Raw genomic sequence first — 6000 nt, forward strand, 5'->3', positions numbered from 1 at the left:
TGCTGGAAAATCTATAGCCTTGAGTAGACGGACCTTTGTTGGCAAAGTAATGTCTCTGCTTTTGAATATGCTATCTAGGTTGGTCATAACTTTCCTTCCAAGGAGTAAGCATCTTTTAATTTTATGGCTGCAATCACCATCTGCAGTGATTTTGGAGCCAAAAAAAATAAAGTCTGACACTGTTTCCATTGTTTCCCCATCTATCTCTCATGAACTGATGGGACCAGATGCCATGATCTTTGTTTTCTGAATGTTGAGCTTTAAGCCAACTTTTTCACTCTCCTCTTTCACTTTCACCAAGAGACTTTTTAGTTCCTCTTCACTTTCTGCCTTAAGGGTGGTGTCATCTGCATATCTGAGGTTATTGATATTTCTCCCAGCAATCTTGATTCCAGCTTGTGCTTCTTCCAGCCCAGCGTTTCTCATGATGTACTCTGCATAGAAGTTAAATAAGCAGGATGACAATATACAGCCTTGATGTACTCCTTTTCCTATTTGGAACCAGTCTGTTGTTCCATGTCCAGTTCTAACTGTTGCTTCCTGACCTGCATATAGATTTCTCAAGAGGCAGGTCAGGTGTTCTGGTATTCCCATCTCTTTCAGAATTTTCTACAGTTTATTGTGATCCACACAGTCAGAAGGCTTTGGCATAGTCAATAAAGCAGAAATAGATGTTTTTCTGGAACTCTCCTGCTTTTTCCATGATCCAGCGGATGTTGGCAATTTGATCTCTGGTTCCTCTGCCTTTCCTAAAACCAGCTTGAACATCAGAAGTTTACGGTTCACATATTGCTGAAGCCTGACTTGGAGAATTTTGAGCGCTGGAGTGGGTTCAGATCAGATCAGATCAGTCGCTCAGTCGTGTCTGACTCTTTGCGACCCCATGAATCATAGCACGCCAGGCCTCCCTGTCCATCACCAACTCCCGGAGTTCACTCAGACTCATGTCCATCGAGTCAGTGATGCCATCCAGCCATCTCATCCTCTGTCGTCCCCTTTTCCTCCTGCCCCCAATCCCTCCCAGCATCAGAGTCTTTTCCAATGAGTCAACTCTTCGCATGAGGTGGCCACAGTACTGGAGTTTCAGCTTCAGCGTCATTCCTTCCAAAGAAATCCCAGGGCTGATCTCCTTCAGAATGGACTGGTCGGATCTCCTTGCAGTCCAAGGGACTCTCAAGAGTCTTCTCCAACACCACAGTTCAAAAGCATCAATTCTTCGGCGCTCAGCCTTCTTCACAGTCCAACTCTCACATCCATACATGACCACAGGAAAAACCATAGCCTTGACTAGACGAACCTTTGTTGGCAAAGTAATGTCTCTGCTTTTGAACATGCTATCTAGGTTGGTCATAACTTTTCTTCCAAGGAGTAAGCGTCTTTTAATTTCATGGCTGCAGTCACCATCTGCAGTGATTTTGGAGCCCAGAAAAATAAAGTCTGACACTGTTTCCACTGTTTCCCCATCTATTTCCCATGAAGTGGTGGGACCGGATGCCATGATCTTCGTTTTCTGAATGTTGAGCTTTAAGCCAACTTTTTCAGTCTCCACTTTCACTTTCATCAAAAGGCTTTTGAGTTCCTCTTCACTTTCTGCCATAAGGGTGGTGTCATCCGCTGGAGTGGGTTAGTCACCTGTAAAAAGGAAGGAAGTACTGATGCATGTTGTAGCATTGGGGAACCTTACAAACTCGATGTTTGGTTACAGGGTTTCAGTATGGGAAGATGAAAACAGATCTGGAGAGCGATGGTGGCAATAGTTGCACAACAATATGAAAGTGCTTAATACCGCTGAACTCTGCACATGGAAATGGTTAAGATGGTAAATGGTTACATATATTTTACAGCAATAATTTTTGAGTTCACTTATATGAAATGTGCAGAACAGGCAAATCCAGAGACAAAGAATAGCCTGCTAGTTGCCAAGGACTGCAAGAGACGGAATGGGGAATTGCTGCTAATGGATTTAGGGTTTCTTTCTTGGGGTGATGAATGTTCTAGAATTAGATGGTGGTGATGGTTGCATAACCTATGAACATGCTAAAAACCACTGAAATGTAGGCTTTAAAAAGGTGAATTTTATGGTATGAATCATAGCCATTAAAAAAAATACAGGATTTGTAGTTTTATGCTGTAAGTGTGTGTTAGTTGCTCAGTTGTGTCCTATTCTTTGTGACCCTATGTACTGTAGCCCACCAGGCCCCTCTGTTCATGGAATTCTCCAGGCAAAAAGACTGAAGTGGATAGCCATTCCTTTCTCCAGGGGATCTTCCTGACCCAGGGATCGAATCCAAGTCTTCTGTTTTACAGGCAGATTCTTTACATTTGAGTCATACAGCAATTTTATGCTATATTTGAAAGCAAATTTCAGTCCAGGCAATTGAATGGGAAATGATTTATTTAACGTACAAGTCTTCAAGCCAGCCGAGCATGCAGAAGTCTTGATCTTCTGAGATGCTGATGCTGCTTCTTGCCTTCCTGTATCAAAGTGAATTTTGTAAGTACTGCAGTCAGTAGTCTTAGTCCTATGAAGGCATTTTGTACAATCCTTATTGGAAGCCCAGATTTGCTACTGTTTGTTTAGCATCCCCTTCAGAATTGATGGCTGATGTTTTGTGCTTTCTGAGAGCTTCTTGAATATAAGGCTAGAGAGCTTTGCCGAATCCCCCTTTGACTGTTTTAATTCCATTACAGCTTGTCCTCTGTATTAACAAGGTAACCTTGTCTTTCTCTTACGTTACTGCTCTGACCTTTCAGGGGAAATGTGATTTTAGATTTGGACACCATCCAAAGATGATGCCAGGATGACGAAGGATATTATTCTTGCAAGCAGTCCACTTCCCAAAGATGTGATCTGAGCTATAGTTATTTGCGTGTTTTTGATTCCTTCTCTACTCAGAAGTGGTCCACAGACCAGTAGCAGTGGTAACCTGCAAACTTGTTAGAAATGCAGAATTTGGGGAATCTTCCCAGGACCTGCCTAATCAGAATCTGCATTTTAACAAGATTTGGTGGTTTTAAAGTATGTCTGCAAATTCCTTGATATTTCTCTGTTTTGTTGTTGTTGGTTGTTTTAGTCGCTCAGTTTTGTCCAACTCTTCGTGACCCCTTGGACTGTAGCCCATCAGCTCCTCTGTCCATGGGATTTTCCAGGCAAGAACACTGGAGTGGGTTGCCATTTCCCTCTCCAGGCGATCTTCCTGACCCAGGGATTAAACCCTCAGCTCCTACATTGGCAGGTGGATTCTTTACCACTGAGCCACCTGGAAAGTCTAAGTGTTTATTTGAAAAGTGAAAGTGAAAGTCACTCAGTCCTGTCCAACTCTTTGCGACCCCATGGACTATATACAGTCTGTGGAATTCTCCAGGCCAGACTACTGGAGTGGGTTGCCATTCCTTTCTCCAGGAGATCTTCCCAACCTAGGAATCAAACCAGGGTCTCCTGCATTGCACGAGGATTCTTTACCAGGGAAGCCCATTTCTCTGTTTGGTGGAGCCTAATTCTCCTTGTCTTGAGTATGGGCTGTCCTTAGTGACTTTTTTATAACAAATAGTGTGGCAGAAATGGTGGACTGTGACCTGCAAGGCTGCTAAGTCATAAAAGACCTTGCAGGCTCCACGTTTCTCTCTAGGATCTCTCTCCCCCTCTCCAGGAAGCCAGCTGCCTTGTGGTGAGAACAGTTAACCTGTGGAGTGGGTCACATGGCCAAGAACTGAGGCCCCTGCCAACAGTCATGTTGTGAAACGTCTCTAAAGGGAATCCTCAGTCTCAGTCAAGCCAACATCCTGACTGCAACCTCATGAGAGGCTGAGAGCCAGAACCACCGGGCTGGGTCACACCCGAATTCTCAGCAACTATAAAGGATAATACATGCTCAGTCATGTCTTAATCTCTGCAACCCCATGGACTATATAGCCCACCAGTCTCATCTGTCCATGGAGTTCTCCAGGCAAGAATCCTGGAGTGGGTAGCCATTTCCTTCTCCAGGTGATTTTCCTGAGCCAGGGAGTGAAACCACGTGTTCACCATTGCAGGCAGATTCTTTATAGTCTGAGTCACCAGGGAAGCACTCCATTACCTAAAAGTAACCACTGTTACTGGTTCACTGCCTTCATTTCCAGACTCAAAAAATCTTCTATCCATATTTGTACAGCTTGGGGTCTGTGTTGTTCCTCAAACGGAATAATAAACTGTGCATCCTGATCTGATGTGTACATTTTTGACTTCGTGAGGGATATCGGCTGCCTTTCCAATCTGTGGATCCAGCCTCCGGGTCCACCTCATCCCTCCAGCTGGCTGCTAGTTCCCAGCAGGGCCACCGCCACCACGCGCCCCGCAGCCTGCACTACGCTCCGCATCCCCGCTCAGCAGAGGAGGAGACGCTCCTTGCAGGGGAGGCTGGAACTTAACCACTTAGCTCTCTTCTGTCCTCTCTTCCCCGAGACCTCTTAGGTCCTCGCTTCCGCCAGCGGGGGGCATCTGGGTTATTAACACAGAATTGGGGGACTTTTCCTGCGGGGACCACCCCTGAACACAAGTCTCTGGAATTTCCAGAGGAGGGACCTTGGCGTCCTTAACCCTTCTGGAGACCCCAGACTTCTTTGCCAATATGATAAAAGCTCTGGACCCTCACCCCTGTGCCTCCTTTTAGGCCTGTCAATCCAGGTGATTTGAGAAGAAAACATGACCTTTCCCTATCGCGAGGAACAAAAGAAACCTTCCCTCAAAAATCGTTCTTTCCGGCTCTACGGGAACACAAAGCACTTTTCTACCGAATGTTTCCAAAGGTTTAAAAGGCTCCTTTTACCTTCGAGGACGTGATCCCTCCCACTCCAGTTCCCGAAATGGCAGCCCTGCAGGGCTCTGCCTGAGTCGCGGATCCTTTGATCCGGATCGCCGAGGACGATCCGCTGGGCGCGCCAAGGGCGAGCAAGGGCGCGCGCCGCCTGCCGCCGCCAGAGGGCGCCCTCGCCCCGGCGATCCGAGTCCGCCGGCCGCTGCCAGCCCGCCCGGCACTGCCTGAAGTCTCGGGACACGCCCGGCGGGCAAGGCCAGGTCATTGCTACAGTTCAGCTCAGTCGCTCAGTCGTGTCCAACTCTTTGCGACCTCAAGGACTGCAGCACACCAGGCCTCCCTGTCCATCACCAACTCCCGGAGCTTACTCAAATCCAGGTCCATCGAGTCTGTGATGCCATCCAGCCATCTCATCCTCTGTCGTCCCCTTCTCCTCCTGCCTTCAGTCTTTCCCAGGTCTTTGCTACGGATGGTGATAATCTGGCCTCGTGAACTCCGCTGTCAGACGAGAGTGGCACGTCTCTTTCACACACTGCGAGGTGTGGGCTGACGCACCTGGCCGCTGCGGTCTGCGAGGGGAGCGTCCTTAACCAGGAGGATGCAATTTCTGTTTCAGAAAAGAGAGAGAGGAAAACACAGGGGTGGTCGATTATCCTCTCTCTAGGGGAAACACACGATGAAACCGGCTTCAAGCGTCAAGCAGTGTCCGAGGAGTGTCATGACTATTTATTCATTAGTTCGTGCTGCTTGCTGGACACAAGCCTCCCTTCGGTCCACACGCTCAGCGCTTTCCCTGATGAAGGCTGTTTGCCCTTCTAAAGCCGCATCTGCACCTCGTAGGTGAAATCATCCCTCAGGGCCTCTCCCATCCCAGCCCCTCAGCTTCTTGCACCTCAGCGTTAATGCTTCCCTACCATCTCTCCAAGCTGACACGAGCTCCCCAAAGTCAAGGGCTACCCCAACACCTGGAGTTTAGCTTGACCTCAATGTTTTTGATAAGCTAATCTAAACTTTAACAAGCATATGGAATGGAACAAAAGTAATTACAAGGATTGACAAATGAGCCTCCTGATCTCAATATGCATACACCTAGAAACTTCTGGATGAAAGTGTGAAACAGGGAGGGAGGGCCAAGTTTGTGAGTGAGTGCCCTTCAGTCAGTATTCTTGTCCATTTGCACCCCAAAACCTGGCAAACATTTAATGCG

This window comes from Bubalus bubalis, chromosome 24 (genome assembly GCF_019923935.1).
Source record: "Bubalus bubalis isolate 160015118507 breed Murrah chromosome 24, NDDB_SH_1, whole genome shotgun sequence".
In the NCBI taxonomy this organism is placed as follows: domain Eukaryota; kingdom Metazoa; phylum Chordata; class Mammalia; order Artiodactyla; family Bovidae; genus Bubalus; species Bubalus bubalis.